General features: G+C 42.7%; 1 protein-coding gene across 7 annotated transcripts in view; it reads right to left on the minus strand.

The window, feature by feature from the left end:
* The window catches only part of KCNMB2 (potassium calcium-activated channel subfamily M regulatory beta subunit 2), a 231121-nt gene that overhangs the window by 41318 nt on the left and 171486 nt on the right, over window positions 1-18317 (minus strand). For 2 of the 7 annotated variants that reach the window (XM_074963543.1, XM_074963547.1), the window contains exon 2: window positions 7812-7904. The exons of the other annotated variants lie outside the window; for them this stretch is intronic. The gene's annotated coding sequence lies outside the window, so the exon portion shown is untranslated. The remainder of the gene's footprint in view (window positions 1-7811; window positions 7905-18317) is intronic. 7 annotated transcript variants of the gene reach the window in all.

The raw sequence follows: 18317 nt of genomic DNA on the forward strand, positions 1-18317 counted from the left end.
GTGGGTGGGAGGCAGAAGGAGAATTTGTGCTATGATCTGTGTGAGGGAGAGGATTTTATAGAAAAAAAAAAAGAGGCCCCCCCACCCCAGTGGAAATGACAAAGGAGGAGCAGAGATACACCAGGGAAGCGGGGGAAGGAAGGAGATAAACAGCAGCAAAACAACCCCCAAAGGAAAAGAGCAAACAGCAGGGGAAGATATGGCAGCAACTGTTCCTTCTCCCACTGCACCCATCTAATTCCTTTAGGGGGCCAATCACTTCTTATCTCCTCTGTTTCAACCTCTGTGCCACAGAGGACAGCAGCTGGAGCAAAGCAAAGGCAGAGGCAAAGCTAAAACTACCGCACAGTGGGGATTGAACACTGTGGAATTACTTAGTTTTAAGTCTGGCGTTTGGATTAGCTTTAAAAAGAGACGTGCAGATAAGCAAGCAGGCAATTACAGCCCAGATGTGCCGTTTACGAATGGAAAGAGCTACAGTCTATGTGGGCCATACTGAAATTCTAATTCAGTTAGGTTCCTTTTGTCACACCATTCATCATGGATGCTATAGGAGATGGAATTAAAAAATAAATACAACTCTATATTGCTTTAGGCCTGCCTTTTTTTACTCTTTTACTTTTGTTGTTGTTGGGTTTCATTTCTGTCCAGAGAAATACAGCAGTTCAGTTTTAGTGGGTCAGTAAATTGCATGAGGAGCTCAAAAGACATAGCTGACAAACACCTATAGTGCCAGATATCTGTTGATTTTTTCTGGGACACAGTTAGACATGAATAATAATAAATAGCTCTTCTATGAGGTGATCTCAACACTATTTACAATGGAGATCATTATCCCCATTATACAGATGGGGAAACTCAGGCGCAGCAAGGTGACGTGACTTGGCTAATGTTACCCAGCAGATCAATGGCAGAGTTGGGAATAGAACCCAGATCTTTGGTGTTATAGACCTGAGCTAAGGCCACACTGCCTTCCTAACAAGCAAGTGGATTTCTTACTTCAAGTTTAGTATAAAGACGTATTATCACTGCAGGCAACCTATCTTTCTGTTGAGTAACTGCCGGGGACTATAAAACCTGTGATCTAATGAATGATCAGAGCAGGGAACAGAGAATCTGGACTTCTGGACTTTATTCTTATCTCTGCCACTGGCTTGGTGTGTGACTTCAGGCAAGTCACTTACCCTCTCTTTGCATCAGCTAAGAGTTACAAAGGGATCTCACAAAACGGGGTGACGGGGTAACAAAATGGCGGATGAAATTCAGTGTTCATAAATGCAAAGTAGTGCACATTGGAAAACATAATCCCAGCTTTATATACAAAATGACGGATTCTAAATTAGCTGTTACCACTCAAGAAAGAGATCCTGGAGTCACTGTGGATAGTTCTTTGAAAAACATCTGCTCAATGTGCAGCTGCAGTCGAAAAAGCTAATAGAATGTTAAGAAGCATTAGGAAAGGGATAGATAAGATAGAAAATATCATTATAATTATCATATATAAATCCACGATATACCCGCACCTTGAATACTGCATGCAGTTCTGGTCGTCCCATCTCCAAAAAAAGATATATTAGAATGGGAAAAGGTACAAAGAAGGGCAAAAAATATGATTAAGGGTATGGAACAGCTTCTTTTTGAGGAAAGATTAAGAAGACCGGGACTTTTCAGCTTGGAAAAGAGATGACTATGAGGGGGCTATGACAGAGATCTATAAAACTGTGACTGGCATGGAGAAAGTGAATAGGCAAGTGTTATTTACTCCTTCACATAACACAAGAATCAGAGGCCACCCAATGAAATTAATAAGCAGTAGGTTTAAAGCATACAAAAGGAAGTACTTCTTCATATAATGCATAGTCAACTTGTGGAACTCATTGCCTGGGGATGCTGTGAAGGCCAAAACTATAACAGGGTTAAAAAAATAAAAGAACTAAATAAATTCATGGAGGATAGATCCCTCAATGGCTATTAGCCAAGATTACTCAATGATTCCCTGTTCTATTCATTCCCTCTGAAGCACCTGTCATTGGCCACTGTCAGAAGACAGGCTATTGGGCTAGATGGACCATTGGTCTGACCCAGTGATGCCATTCTTATGTTCAGCTTCCTCATCTGTAAAATTGAAAGTGTAGCACTCTTTCTAAACACACTGGGCTATTGTGAGGAACAATTAATTGATGTTTGGAAAATGCTCTAAGATCCTTGGATGAAAGGAACTGTGCAAGTACAATCTTGTTTTGTGTGCTCAATGGCTGTCACAATTCCATCAGCAATCAGTCTCCTCTTTGTCCCTGCCACAGAATGATACAATTCTGCATTCAGGAGGGATGTATGCAAATACAAGCTATGAACAGTACCTCTTCTGGAACCCGACAAGGACTTTTGAGCAGAAATTAGTTGTCACCTTAGGAACTAAGAAATGGGTGGATTTGAATGATATAATCTTGCAACAGAGACACAGTCCTGGCTGGCAGACAATGGATAGGCCTGATCTGGAGTAATCATTCATTCATGAACAGCCAGTGGGATCAGGGCACAAGGGGATTGAACTTGCCTCTGGCTTCCTTTTTTTCCACTTGGTTAAATTGTGTGCATAAAGGTGCAGATAGAACTTTGGAAGAAAGCCACCATTCCCTCTGGTAGTTCTAGTTTAATAAAATAATTACAGTGAAAGCCTTGTTGGGCCATTGTATCAGAACACAGTTTTGTCTTGCTTATGGGGCCATTGTGTGTTACCGGCATGTTACAGAATTGTGCTACCGCCTGTAAAGTCTAGGGTTGTAGTAAAGATCCCATAACCCAGTCCCAACCAGCCTTGCAAGACCAAACCAATTACAGCATGGTACTAGGGGCTGTATTTACACCTACTAAGAGAGTGCCCCTGCTCCAGAGAACTTAAAATCTAAATAGACTAGAGAGATAAAAAGGAAGTATTATTACTCCCACCTTACAGATAGGGAATGGAGGCACAGAAAGACAAAGTGGGCTTCCAAGGTCACATAGGAAGTTCGTGGCAGAAATTGAGCCCAAATCTCCCGAGTCCCAGTCTAGTGCTATAACCTCAAGACCATCTTTCCTCTTTGCCACATTGTAATACAGTACATTTCACAGAAGAGCACTTCTCGGGGCTGGCACCTTATCATTCCAGCCTACCTCCTGTCCACACGCAGCACTTTGCTATTTGAAATTCACCAGCCGCTAGATCAATGTCCAAAACACAGTCTTATGGCTTAAAAAGCTGCCCTAGAAAGGCACCAGAGATATATTTTTATATATATTTATTGCAGTTTTTTACAGAGAATGTGAGTGTTTGGGTCACATTATAGTACCCTGAAAAAACTTTTTATAATTTACTAAATGGAGCTGCCTGTTGGCTGGTGAGCCAAAACTTGGGTACATTATGTTTTCATAGCAGACTTTTAGTCTAAAACCAATTTAGCATAGATTCAGAAAAGCCAACAATAAGAAAGAACAAAAGCCAAGTCTCCTTGAGAGACCACAGTGTGCATCTCCCTTCTATACTGGGCAACAGAAGCAATGAGAACAAAACACTTGCTGTTTTAGCAGGGTTCTTAGAAATGTAAAGATGCAGCAAAAAACAAAACAAAAAGCACAACAGTTTCAGGCTAAATACCCCAATACAGAAATGGCAACTATGCTAGGAGCTGGCACAGTGGCTGCAATTTTTCCTATCACTGTAATCTCTATTAATTACAGCAAACGTACAGTTTATAAACACGTACAGTTTATAAGAATGACGCTGCAGTACTATTACTGTTGGACAATGATGGTTTATTTTTTTTTATATAAGGAGGCAGATTTTTTTCCCCTAATCATGGTTCCTTGGAATAGAATCTAAGGGTCTAGCCTTGGTTCAGCTGAGATAAATGGACATTTCCATGAGTTGCATGGACACTAGTTAAAGCCACTATTAATCCTCGTTCAGATTATTTTCTTGCCTTCTGTGCTATTTTAGGCTGTTTCTAGATATCATTTTCAAGAAGGAGCTTTGCAGAACCCCGTGGAGATGGGCAAAATTTGGGGGTGGCTTGAGTTTTGCAGAACTAAAACCTGAGGTGATTCCTAGCCAGGTCCCATTTCATTTGAGCCCCCAAATCCGACAGAGACTAGGAATAAATGGTTCTGGTTTTGACCCATTATTTAGTACTGTTCTATGCTCGCATTTCCCCTAGATCAGCAAAAGGTTACAATGTGATTTTCTTTGGTCTTTTCACTCTCCTGAAACAAGAATGTCTGTGCCAAATCCTTTCAGACCAAGGCCTGGCACTGACCAAGGATCTGACTGACTAATATGTTGTTTGATTTGGAGCCCCTATTTATTATTTCAGCTGAAGTGCCAATATTAGAAGTTAACATTCAGCACGGCAGATGGGGAACTGGCGGCAAAACTTCTGTCAGTGATAACAGGACTTTCATGCTTCACTTCCCCCAGGGCACACTGAATGTTCCCCTTTTAAATAGTGCTGGGCAAGAATGCCTCAGGGAATTTGTGGCAGCAAAACTGGTTGCAGCAGAAACTCATCATGATGCTCTGGATGCCAGACTGGACATGTAACACCTATTTCATTTTTAGGAGATTATTTTCTAGTAGCTCATGGAAGACACATGTCCAGGTACTGAAGTGCAAGTGCAAAATGCCCAGCAGAAAATTCCTTTCCATCAAGGAGAGGAGAAGATCTGGGGGGTGAATAATATCATCCGAAGAGCAATGCTCTGACGTGACAGAGCTACATCTGACCACAGTATCATCCAGTGATCAGACCTTAGACTCAAAAGAGATACTTGTTGAGGGGTCTGAGTCTACAGACCTCATCAATTAGGAGGCAGCTGGATCTCTCACTGCCTCTGACTGGTGTGTGCTGGAAACTGCCACACTATAAATGTGCCTCTCTAGAATCCCCTTGCTGTACTGAGTGTGAGAAGAAGCTATGCAACATGATCACTGAATGACCTGGCTCTTCCTTCCTGTCTCTCCCCTGCGTTTATCACTCCTGATAACGGGGGAGATGTAGCTCCTACAAGTAAAAGTGGAGGCTATGTGCTTGTTGCAGGCACTCTCCGTTAATCCTGATACACTGAGACTGACCATGACACACAAACGCTGCAATAGTTTGACCTTTTTCCTTTATGGCCCGTCCTGTTTTGTAAGAGCTGCAAACATAAAAAAACTTCTCTCTCAGCCCTGCCCTGTCTCAATTAGGCAGCACCAAAGAGATAAAAATTTAAATGGCTGCCATACAGGACATGCTTGGAGAACACTTGCACTGGTATAAAGCCATTAACACTTTAGGTGCTTGCTAGGAACTGAGTGGAATGACAGAATATACAATACCAGACACTCCCCAATATCAGGGGCATGGTGAGTGTGTCTTAGTCAGGTGTACTGTTGAAAGCAGTTTGAGTTATTGGCTTTGTCAACCCAGTGCTGCAAAACGGTGATACTAAGGGCTAGGGGACTATGCATATGACAGCTGCTCAGTGAAGAATTATGAAAAATTGGACCACGTTAATGCATCTGTGACATGTTCTTGATGCCCCTGCCTAGTCACTTCCACATCAGCTTGTTTGGGGATGTGGGTTGGAGGAGCAGGGACATGCAGTGGTGAAAATTTGATCATAATGGGTTAAACACAATGTTGCTTCAGTTGTTTACAGTATTTGAGCACCTCATTATTCCCATGTAACAGAGGGGGAATCGAGGCATAGCAAGATTAGCATGGTTGTCCATAATTACACAGGAAGTCTGTGGCAAACCCAGATCTCCTAAATCCCATCCAAATTCCTTATATGCAGCACGATCCCTACCATCAAGAGACTTGCACAGGCTATACAGCACCACAGAATTTGGCCCACCGTAACAATCATAGTCAGACAGTAATAACACCTGGATCTTACCTAGAACTTTTTATCAGGAGATTACAAAGTGCTTTACAAAGGAGATCAGTGTCATTCGCCCCCTTTTACAGATAGGGAAACAGAGGCACAGACCAGGGAAATGACTTGCCCAAGGTCACCCAGCAGGCCAGAGGCCAAGCTGGGACTAGCACCCAGGTCTTCTGAGTACCAGTTCAGTGCTCTATCCACTAGCCCACACTGCTTCCCACTAGTGTGCGGTCATGTAGTGCAGCCTGTATTTGGAAATACACCAAGACTCTACATTGTTCCCCTGTTTAGTGTGGACAAGAGAATTCTGTTCCTATCTGAGGAGAGGCAAATCTGAAGGGGATAGTTTGCCATCTGTTTGCTGCCTGGTATAAAGTGGGGCAAAATATTTTACTGAATCAGTAGCTGTTCAATGGACATATATGTGGTGATATATGAGACCAGACATGCCTTTTATTTCCTGCCTCTTCTACAAGCAGGCATCTCTCTCAGCCTAGTCATACGATCAGATCAGTCACATGACCCTAGTGGAGATTACACAGCTCTTAGAAACCTGGCCTTAAAGAGGGCAAGGCTGCAGAACAGGTGTTCTGGGTTGTGCCTACCTTTAAAGGGTCATCACACTCTGTTACAATCTCTAGCACCCAACTTCATATCTGGCCTTTATGTCTACAATAGGCCAAACCAAAATCTCAAATCCCAACATGACCAGGATTTGAGGAAACTCAGACCTAGATACAGCTTTACACTGTCCCATATCCATGTAATGTAACAAACCTAAATCCAAGATCCAGCACAGCCCCATCCAAACTCTGGGGCTCCAGCCCAACTCTCTCCTTAATGTATCGAGATCCTGTAGTGGGAATTGATCAGCTGCTATGAGTATAATACTTTATGTCTGTGTATATGTAGTTACTAGGTAAGTTACCAGGAGAGGGCACTCAAGAAAATACAACAGAGTTCCTGGGTTAGGTGGGACCAGTTAAGCTTGTTGTGCACTGCAAGCAGCTGCCTCTGGGAAGCGCTTTTCCTCAGCTCTCAGCAACAAGTAAAACAAATCCTGTATCCAAAGTCAAATGCAAAGCAAACAGCCACAGTCTATACAAAACAAGGAAGTGAGGTTTCCTGACACCTGGGTATTTCAAAGGAAACTAAGGCTGGCTTACTGCAGCTAGTCCCAAAATGTTCTCTTGCATCAGGACACAGCCACTTCCCTTTCAATTCAGCTTCTGAAGCCAATGAGTTCAAACACCTCTTCCTGAAGAGGAATCATCACCAGTAAGCCTAGTCCACTCCTTCTCACATTAGTTCCCATGCGGTGCCTCTGCTGAGGAAAAACACCTGTTAACTTCTTGGTCTGGAATAAGACTTTAATCCTTCCCTGGACAAACATGGGACAAGCTTTGTCCATCCCTCTCACATATACAAGGTTATGAAAGCGGTGATGCTTTATTGGCCAGCACCAACTGGCACCTGCATTTGCCACTCTTTCTTCTCGGGGCTGAATGTTGGAGAACTATGGGGAACTCACAAAGGAGGCAGCTAGTTAATCTGCCATAGGCAATGAGTACTCATGATCAATGAATGAGACACAGATAAATGTCCCTTTACTGCTTATCGTATGGGGCACTTCCAAGTTGGAGAGCCACCTGGCCTCGCACTGGACTTGGTCATCGCAGTATTCTGATGGCTTTATTCGAGGCTGCAGGATCGCACCACTGATGCCCAAGGCTTCATGTGTTTGCAGGGCTTTATCGTGCTCATTATTCCCGTTGTCTCACACAGCATCTGAAGCAATGGGTGTTGTGTATGTGTCTGCTACTCTGAATATTCCATGGCCCTTCAGGCTGAGAGACAGAGAGAGAGAGGGAGGTGGGGGATGGGGATCAGAATAGTTTGCTTACCGGGTCCTGAAACATCGCACAGGCCAGCTGCCATCCAACAGTCGTGGAATGACAGGAACGATCAGGATCAAAGGAAAAGTTCACCATCCAAACCTGCCAAATGTTATGCGGGAAATTACAACCAACTCAGAGCTGCGGAAACTCGCATCTACTGCTGCAGACCATGCAGTACCGGGGAAGCCTGGGCCTGCCTTCGAGTTCCAACGGGAACTGGTTCAGAGAAACTTCATCTGACAAATCCTGTCCTTCCTTTTTAATCTTTTACTCCACACTCCCAGTATTCCCCCTGGCAGGCGCTCATCCATCTTTCTCTCCAACAACAAAAAGCTTCTACAATGAATTTAGTATTGCTGTTGATTAAATGAGGAGATGGACATTAGGAAGCAGAGAAAAGTGAGTTAATTTTGCCTGCTGAATATTTTAGGGAAGTGTAGCAGTCTCCTCTTAATTTTTCACCTTTCTGCTCTCTGTATGCAACCCCTTGCCCATGCCTCTCTAATATTCCCTTGAGCTCCGGTAATCACACAGGGAACGTTCAAATCAAACCCAAGTGATGCTGTTTTTCAACACTGACCTTGAAGGTTACTTCCACCGGGATACACACACATTACAGATCTCTCATTGCAAAGCTGCTCCTGGGACATATCACCATGTTCCCCATTAAAAAACAAATAGAAGGAGAAGATAGATTTCACCAGAAATGTTGCTCTTCTTCAGGCCCCGTCTTGATAGGCAAAATGGTTCTTTTCTGCAATTGTGCTCATGCAATTGAGTTAGCGTAACCTGACTGAAAAGCCCTCTTAAAGCTAGTTAAGACAACAGCTAACATCTTTTAGATCATTTATGCTGGTCCTGTTGTATCCCAAGCTCCTCACAGTGTACAATATAAGTAACTCAAAGTATCTAAAGGTGTTAGTCTACATCTTCCTAAGCGAGTGTTCAGAGCATCTCCTCAGCAACACAGGCTACCATGAATACTTCAGACCTGTCCTTCACGCTGTGAACTGGCCTCTCATACAATTTCAAATCAAATTCAAGGTCTCGGTCTTTATCTTCAAAGTGCTCCATGGCCTGGGCCTAGGATATGAAGATAGCCAAAGGTGCTGTGATGAAGACCATGATCAACAACTGTGTTCATTTGGCCCAATGGAACTGTTCGCAGTAAGAGAAAAAATTATCTGTGTGGGAGACAGAACTTTCTCAGGAGCCTGTCTGAGGCTGTGGAATGAGCTCCTCCAGGAACTAAGGACCATCACAAACCTCACCACCTTTCACTCCAAGTAAAAGTACATTTCTTTGACCTTGCCTTCTCTTGTATTAACACATAAAAAACCTAAAGCCCTACCAAACCGAGAGACGCCACTACATATGCTTCTATCCTGGGGCAGAGGGGAGGATGAAAGAACAAACAATATGGAAGAGATGTGAAGTCACATTGCTTAATGCACTATTGGAAGGACTCCGATATTATGGTGATGAGTGTGGTGTAAGAACCTATATAGAATAGAATAGAAACACTTGGGTTTGGTTCTGCCAGAGTGACAGACCAAAATACTCATTTTTACCCTTTTTATTGTAGTCCCTTTGGAGATTTTAGCATTCGGACTACAACTGTGTGGGTACTTTTTAATTTCTATTAATTAAATTGAGAAAAGTTCCCAAAATCTGAAGCTGATTTCTGGAGAAAGATTCTAAAAAAAGACCTCAAGACTGGCACGATGTGGAAGGAAACACCCTTTGTTCTAACCTTGTTAACATTTAAAACCAGAATTCATTTCAATGGGTATAGCAAGTCCATGCTGAATTTTGACCTTCACATAAAGGAAGGACCAGCTGCAGATCTTTGCACACTCTGTGCCAGGAGAGAGGTAAAATTTTAAGAAGTACTTAGACTGAAAACCAAAATTCCTCCTTGCGTTAAACAGAAACCTGGATTCAGCCAGATTCTTTCTTGTTTAACTCAGGTGCAATATCGCATCTCAACCATTTTATTCTAGGCAACAGTTGATGAATGTAATGTCAAAAGGTATTAGTAAACATCTGCCCAGCTCTTAGATTAATAGGGGGAAAATAATGGAGGTTTTAAAATGGTCATATTTTCTAATTATGGCAGATGCTTTTATTTATAAGCGTAATAGGGGGGAATGAAAATCATCTGTGACACCAAGTCAATATATACAGTAAAATCCAATCATTTAATGGCATTACGCTTGGCTAAGGAATCACACTGACAAAAAGCACCCAACTCCTGAGTAAGGGCAATTCAGCTGTTGGTATGTACTTCATGTAATAAAATGATTATGAATAATTTTACAATAAATCACTTGGAAAAGAAAGCACACCCCCATTTGGTATATCAGAACGCCTCTCACATGCTAATTGAGAGCCTGATTATGCCAGCCCAACCTTCTGGGCCTTGGGTGAAATTTGTCCCTGTGTGGAGGGTCAACACAGGGTCTATGCAGCACTGAAGGCCTCAAAATAGGGCGTAAGTGGGACTTCAGTGCCGCATACAGTGAACAGTACCCTATGCCATGAGCAGCCCCATTGCTTTTAAGGTAATATTCAAAGGAGGAAATTAGCCCCTGTGCAGAAAGACAGTATGAGGCCTGTGTGCCACCTAAGTGCTCCTTTCAAAAGGGCTTGACTGGGATTTTGATTGTCCCTGCTCTTAGTCAGTTTGGATAAAATTCACCCCTGTGCAAAGGTGTTGCCTATGCTAGAAAGTTGCATCACATTAACTATACCAGTATATCCCCTACTGTGGAAACAGTTATATCTGTATCAATGTACATTATTGGTATAGCTATTCCAGTACTGGAAGGGCAATAAGCTATATAAGCTGTATAAGGCACTAGTATAATGGTAAAACTGTGTCTGCATTTGGGGTTATACAGGATAACTATATTGGTAAGAAATCACACCCCTAATTGACATGGTTATCCTGGTACAAAAACTGTGTGCAGATCCTAAAGCCGGAAGGATCAGGCCCGTAACCCTTAGTGTAGCCGTTTAGTATGCACCCTACCATTCTGCCTTTTCAAAGCACTTTGCATCCATGCACCGAAGTAGCTGGGGTAATAAAATACGTCCAAGCTGAGGCTTACTGTACTTTTGCTGTCGTTAGCTGTGGCAAAACCAGCTAATGCTGTAAACTCTGCCTCATGACGGCTCCTTAGCTTTACACCTACCAGTGGCTGTAAACTATTGTGAGCACTTCCATGGGAATGATATGATCTTTTGCCAGAGAGATAAATAAAAGAAAATTTCAAACCTTTGCTATGTTTACTCCTCCTAAGAGAGAGGAAAATGCCCATAAAACTTCTATTAAAACACACATGTCTTCACTAGTCATTAGTGCTTGTTGGCTAAACTTGGAAGCTAACGATTATTCTGCCCTTACTAGAAGGTGCCAGTGCAGTCATTAAAGAGCTGCTGGGGTTTAAACAAGCATGGGAAAAACTGAGTCTCTTTTAAAAGGCCATTAAAAGAGAACTCATAAACCCTCCAGATTAAAGGGGGAGATCAGAAATTTTATAATAAAGAAATTTCTCTGATGCACTCCCTACTTCCCTGAAAAATACGTTTCATAATCCAGCCAGATCCTCCAATGCCATTGCTTTGAATACATATACATAGTAAAGCAAGTAAATGCTACTTTTTGTATTAATGACATGGCAAGGTCCTGTGCAAAAAACAGAATTCAGCTCACGCCTATGCATCTGTATGGCGCTGCATAAATAGTCATATCTGAGCTGTTTCAGTCAGAGCTATAGTGTCTTCACATTCAAATAAGCAAAGCTGAAATTGACAGATGTGTAAAGTGTGATGACATTTAGTTTAGCTGTTCAGGTTCTGATCTAATGCCCACTGGAATGAATTGACTTCCATTGACTTCAATGGGTTTTGGATCAGATTTTTAAATACCACTTTTCACTGTAATCTTGTCAGATTTTCCAAACTAAGAAGGTTTGGGCCTCGTCAGTCTTTTTTTAATGGGAAACCTCAGAACACAGTGAAACTATAAGCGCTGCAGGAAGTAATACTGGTGTCACAATAGCTGACACTCTCCGCTAAGTCTTGGCTAAATCGTTGCCTTAGCAGGGTGCTACAGGGCCTGGTGCTACTGTAGATGCCATTTTGCAGATGGAATATAAATAAAGAGGATCCTAACTACTTGTGATCCCATGCTATTTTCCATAAGTCCCATATTTTCCATGTTAGCCCCAGACTCCTGGTCAAATTGCACCTTTGCTTTTAATTGCATGTCACATGTCTCATCTTTGACCCCTTTGGCATGGTTCCTTTGGCACTGTTAAAATAGTGGCTGTGTTCTATGCCCAAGGTGGCTTTACTTTAACAGCAAGCGAAGCTATTCCTCTGTGCACGTGAACATAATGGGCCAGCATCATACCCCAGGATCCACATGGAGTGGACTGTCTGGGCATGGACCTCCTCCTTCATGTTAAGGCAGGATCAGTCACCTCTGTGACTGGGTGGATAGAGGTGAAATAACTTGCCCAGGGTCATGCAACAGATCAGTGGCAGAGCCAGGACTAGAACCCGGGTCATTGGATCACATGGCCTCTAATAATAATGTTTGCTCCTTAGTCCTTTATGACTGAGAATACTGCAGAGCCCCTGGGTAGAGGAGCATTTGCCATCACCCAGCGCTGATTCTTCCATCAGTTCAGGTGTGGCATTAACAAACGTCAAAGGAAATGTTGTCTCCTCCCTGTCTGGTGGAAGCATTGTGGTTATAATAGTGCCAGGGAATAAAGGGGGTTTTTCAAGGAATGACACAAGATTCTTAGTGGTACAGAGAAAAGTTAACATGCTGGACTGTAGCTTTTTAACTTCCAGATGAAATAAGATTTTTCTCTTTACAACATCAAAAAAGTGGCAACAAAAGGTTGGCAAACCTATTTGGTAGCAAGCCACAGACCCGTGCTGCAAATACAGAATTTTGTAATAGCAAACTGGCTTGACAGAACAGTGCTCTCCGATAGCTGCAAGATTCATTTTCCAATAGCTATAACATTGTCGTGAGCAAACCACTTTTGAAAGCCACGTATTCTGATAGCCAACTGCTTCAGCAGGCCAAAGGAAAAAAAAGTTCTCTGGGACATAGTGCAAAAGGTTGATTTTTCATTTACTTACATATCCAATACTCACAGAGCTACTGGTGATAAATTTTAAACATCTGGCTCAAGCAGTTGACTGGAAAAGCGATAAAATGCTCAGCTTTGACTGAATGTGAGACTTGAATTTCCATTGTGGCAAGAGGTAAAAGTAAAATACAAATGCTAGGAGGAAATAATATGCCTCTCTTGGGGCAAATGCTCCAGACTGATCTTTATGGAACAATCGTGCTTATGGAGATTGGGTCAGAAATGGTGCTTTTACCTCCTCTTTGGCCCTCCGTCTCCTTCTTCTCTAACTCATCTTCCTAGCCTTTCCCACCTGCCTACTTCTTTCTTTCCCTCCCCTCACCATGCTAACCACTTCTGCTAGTATTTTCCACTAGACCATGTGACCCAGTTCTTCAGCAGGGTTAGATGCCGTAACTCCGCGGATTTCAATAGTGTTATGCAGATTTACACCAGCTGAACAACTGTCCCTGGGTCTTTAATACTACTGTGGATATCTGGCTGTTATACAGGGATTCACATTTTTTAAATGCAAAAATCAGTGTGCATAGAAGCAACAGGGATGGATCTAGCTACATTAAGACTCCATAACTGACGGTCCGTTCTCTTTCAGCCCTCTCCCTTGTGAGCCATGTAGTTCATTGCCACTTCCCGCCTTATCTACACCCACTTCTTCTGTCAAAAGCCCCACCTTGCTGAGATCCTGCTTTAGGTAGAGGACAGCTGAGTATGACTCCTTCTAGAATCCGTCAGTGCTACTCATTGCCTCCACCTGAGGTAGGCCACAGTAAGAGACACAAGCAGCTCCTCGACTCCCATGAAAAAGGCCACAGTCTTTTTGCAGCTCCTGGCAGCCAGGGACCTGGTTTAGATCCCTTCTGGGGCTGCACATTGTGTTGACACCAGACGACAGGATCACAGAGCTGTGCAAAACTTTGGTTACAAACTGAACATCGGTCCAGATTCAGCAATACTGGCAAACTTGGGCCAAGTCACAGTAGAATCAGAGCCTGGGTCGATTTATGTTTGAGGAGTGGAAACCGTGCAAAACTTGGCGGCTTTGCATTGTGTCCATTAGAAATATGTGAAACATTTGCAAGAAATTTGAGCTGTGAAAATGTTATGGCATTCTCCTCAGTGAACAGTAGTTAATAACAGCTCATCACCCTTGAACAGGTGCTATCGAAAAGGACTGGAAGAGCGGATGTGAGAGACACAGAAAGGGGAGGCCTCTGCTGTTGAAAGGCTGAATTCTATACTCAGGGATCATATGGTAAAATATGAGTGAAGGCCAAACTGGAACTCTCTCTGAAGAGGCAGCATCATGCCCTAGGAGACAGAGAATTGGCCAGGAAGTGAGGAGACCAGCGTTCTATTCCCAGTTCTGCCAACAGCCTGATTGAGTGATCTTGGGCAAGTCAATTCACGTCTCCGCACCTCAATTGCTTCATCATTGAAATGAGGATCCTTTGTAAACTGCTTTGAGATGTACTGTTGAAAAACACTAGCTAGGTAATATTTATTATTATTATGATAAGATTAATCCTTACAAGAAATCAAATGAATGGAAAAAAATCCTGCAGACCGTGACCATGTTTGGTTTTTATGCTGAGTTGTTGCACTAGTTCATAGCCCAGATGCAACAAATCACTTAAGGCACAAGCTTAACTTAAAGCATATGAGTGGTCCTATTGAAGTCAGATGCTCATGAGAGTAGCGTTAAAGCTAAGCATGTGCTTAAATGCTTTACTGGATTAAGGCCTCTAGGAGTATTTTCACATATTATGACAAGTTCACACTTGGTGCTGTTGCTTGCAAAAATTTTGTGACATTCTTTGTTGACAGACAGGACCCACCCTTTCAATCTAAAAGATTACAACGTGAAATATTTTCAACCTAAACTTTTGCACTACAGAAATGTGGGAAACGGATGGTTTTGAATATTTGTCTGACATGTAATTTTCATAATATTTTTTGCAAAATTGCAGCATTCCTAGGGGCTCAAAATGAGATAAAATGAACCTTGTGGAAAGTTGTGTGAAAATTTCCCCACAAGTTTACACAACTCAAGTTTTCACCTGAAACCAAGCAAAATGTGGCTGTTTTGGTTGAATTTTGCTTTGAGACAAATTTAGACCCAGTGTAATAAGATACAGCCACTGAAGTCAAGAGGTAGCACCTGGTCTAAGTCTGGACTTGAAGCTAAAACTCAAAATGAAACTAACACTACTGTGCGCTCTTTGGGGCAGGGACTGTCTTTTCATTATGTGTGTTCAGCTCCTGGCAGATCGGGATCCTGACTCATGACTGGGCCTCTAAATGCTACTGCAATTCAAATAAATAAATAAATCAATAATAATAAATAATGAGGTGCAAACCCTAAGATGTGAGATATGCAGGAACCAAATCCAAAAAAGGATTGTATGAGCCTTTGTCAGCCCGAACCACTGAAATCCATTCAGCAGTAGTCAGGATTCTCCTATAGGGTGCAATTCACCCCTATGCCAAGGGCCAGCACAGAGGCTGTGTGTTGCTTAAGCCCTCAAAATAGAGCTTGAGTGGGACTTAAGTGGGCCATAGACCTTGCTGTGGCCCTCTTCACCGTGGTGAATTTCACCATTGGGGCCCAATCCAGCTCCTATTTATGATCATGTTAAAATCCCCATTGACATCAATGGGCGCAGGGTTATATTGTCCAACTGTGGAAAATTGCTACATGTTGATCCTGTGAGCTTTCTAACTGGCTTCAATTCTGTAGGAGTGCTCAGGTCCTGGAGAGTTATTCATGCCAATTGTTTTGTTCTAAAACACTTTAGGGAACTGTCAGGGTTCCTTCCCACTCTGAACTCTAGGGTACAGATGTGGGGACCTGCATGAAAGACCCCCTAAGCTTATTCTTACCAGCTTAGGTTAAACACTTCCCCAAGGTACAGACGTTGCCTCGAACCGGACGCTGCCACCACCAAGCGTTTTAAACAAAGAACAGGGAAAGAGCCCATTTGGAGACGTCTTCCTCCAAAATATCCCCCCAAGCCTTACACCCCCTTTGTTGGGAAGGCTTGATAATAATCCTCAGCAATTTGTACAAGTGAACACAGACCCAAACCCTTGGATCTTAAGAACAATGAAAAATCAATCAGGTTCTTAAAAGAAGAATTTTAATTAAAGAAAAGGTAAAAGAATCACCTCTGTAAAATCAGGATGGAAAATACTTTACAGGGTATTCAGATTCAAAACACAGAGGATCTCCCTCTGGGCAAAACCTTAAAGGTACAGAAAACAGGAATAAACCTCCCTCTTAACACAGGGAAAATTCACATAAAACAAAAGATAAACTAATCTGCCTTGCCTGGCTTACCTATACTAGTTGCAATATTAGAGACTTGGATTAGGATGGGTTGGAGAAGATGGATTTCTGTCTGGCCTCTCTCAGTCCCAAGAGAGAACCAACATGTAAACAAAGAGCACAAACCAAAGACCTTCTCCCCCTCCCCCGCAAGATTTGAAGGTGTCTTGTTCCCTTATTGGTCCTTTGGGTCAGGTGCCAGCCAGGTTAGCTGAGCTTCTTAACCCTTTACAGGTAACAGGATGTTGCCTCTGGCCAGGAGGGATTTTATAGCACTGTATACAGAAAGGTGGTTACCCTTCCCTTTATATTTATGACAGGAACAATTTTTTAAAAGGCCTCATGTTTTTTCTTCCATTTCTACCACTCTTGCCTGTCTCCTTTGAGATGGATGATACTTGCCTATTTCTCTGTTCTCCCCTCTCTGAATCATTAATGCTTTTTTTTTGTGGACTCTCTTTCTCAAAATTGCCTTTTTGGAGACACACATAAACAGCTATTAATTGAAATGCGAACTCCAACAATTTCACATTGCACATTCCCAGACCTATTTTATCATTGTTGTTATTTTTATTTAATCTTCTCCTGGGTGTTTGCCCTGATTCTAATCTCTCTCTATGGTGCTTATCTGTATCAATAGATCAACAGCTTCTGGAATCCAAACTTCTCAAGAAGTAGCCTAAGAGGCTTGCTTTTGACTTGACAGCTTGTGCACCTAACTGATTAATATAGCAGGCCAGCAAAATGTATGATCTATAAAATGGCTTTAATTCTGTTTAAGAGTAAATGAGCTTCAACCCTTTTTGGGCGGGGCAGGGGAGAGGGGTGGTTGTAGTCAGTCTTCTACTTTCCCTTTTTAATGCAGAAATACTTAGTTCAGAGTTAGGAAGGAGGTTTTTGGTTAAACAAAGAAACACTTTCCAGAAGTTGACGATGAGTTGTGTTAATAGTGGGTCCTTCCAAGGAAAGGGGAGATCAGCCAGTACTCATGCTATGATGGGGAGAGGAATGGTTCTGGGGCTTGATCCTAGCAGAGTGGGGGATCTGGTAGGGATTCTTAGCCTGATTCTGCCATCCTGATTCTGCCTTGCTGCCTTTCACCACAAGTACCCCCTATACAATTTGCCCTGTGAGGTTTAGTGACTAGAGATGCTGCCCCAGGAGCAGCACGGGGAAGGAATGGGGCTTCTCAGAACAATTCCTCCCCGCTTGCCCACTTGCTCCAGTGGGGTAGCAATGTACAATTGTCCCTTACCAGAAAGGTGATGACTGGCACATTTGGGTGGAACCAAGGCTCTGCCTACTCCTTGCCCTCTTTGCCCAATCCCTGCCCTCTTATGCAGTGGAGGGGAGTAGGAGGTGGGCAGTTTCTCCTTATTCCTGTGCACAGAGGCATGTGTGTGGGAAAGTTTAATTTCTCCCATGTTTGTGCACAGATGCATAGCCTGGGCCATGATCTGTGCCACTGGGCACCCCCATGGAATAAAGTACTACTCAACAGGATTACAGGTGGTAAAATCAGGATCTTCATTATTCCTGCTTGCAGTAAAACAAGCCATCTTCTAAACTGACACTGAATTAAAAGTAGCTACAAACAAAGATTTAGTTTTAGACAAGACAGTTTCTTTCAGCCTGCTCAGTGAAAGCGCCCTTTGCCCTGACTTCTTCCAACCCAATTTTAGACTAAGTGAAAAATGCGGTACCATGAAATCTCAGTGCTAGGCCACCAGGAACACAGAGAGATAATAGCTCAGCAAAATAAAAAGATTACGATTACGTGTGGCCTTGTAAGAAATAAGAAGTGAAGGAGTTAATGGAATGCTTGACAGGGAGACATTGCTAGGACTTGCACAGAAGGATAGACTGAGATAGCTCAGTGCTTATCAGCTGCCTCCTGTGAAAGAACATTATATGCCTAATCTATTCCATATGCATGGAAGCCTACTTAATTCCATGTGGATTATGGCACTGGAATGTCAGAGACACGTGTAATGAAGCTGATCATTCCAA

The sequence above is a fragment of the Natator depressus genome, chromosome 9 (assembly GCF_965152275.1).
Source record: "Natator depressus isolate rNatDep1 chromosome 9, rNatDep2.hap1, whole genome shotgun sequence".
Taxonomy (NCBI): domain Eukaryota; kingdom Metazoa; phylum Chordata; order Testudines; family Cheloniidae; genus Natator; species Natator depressus.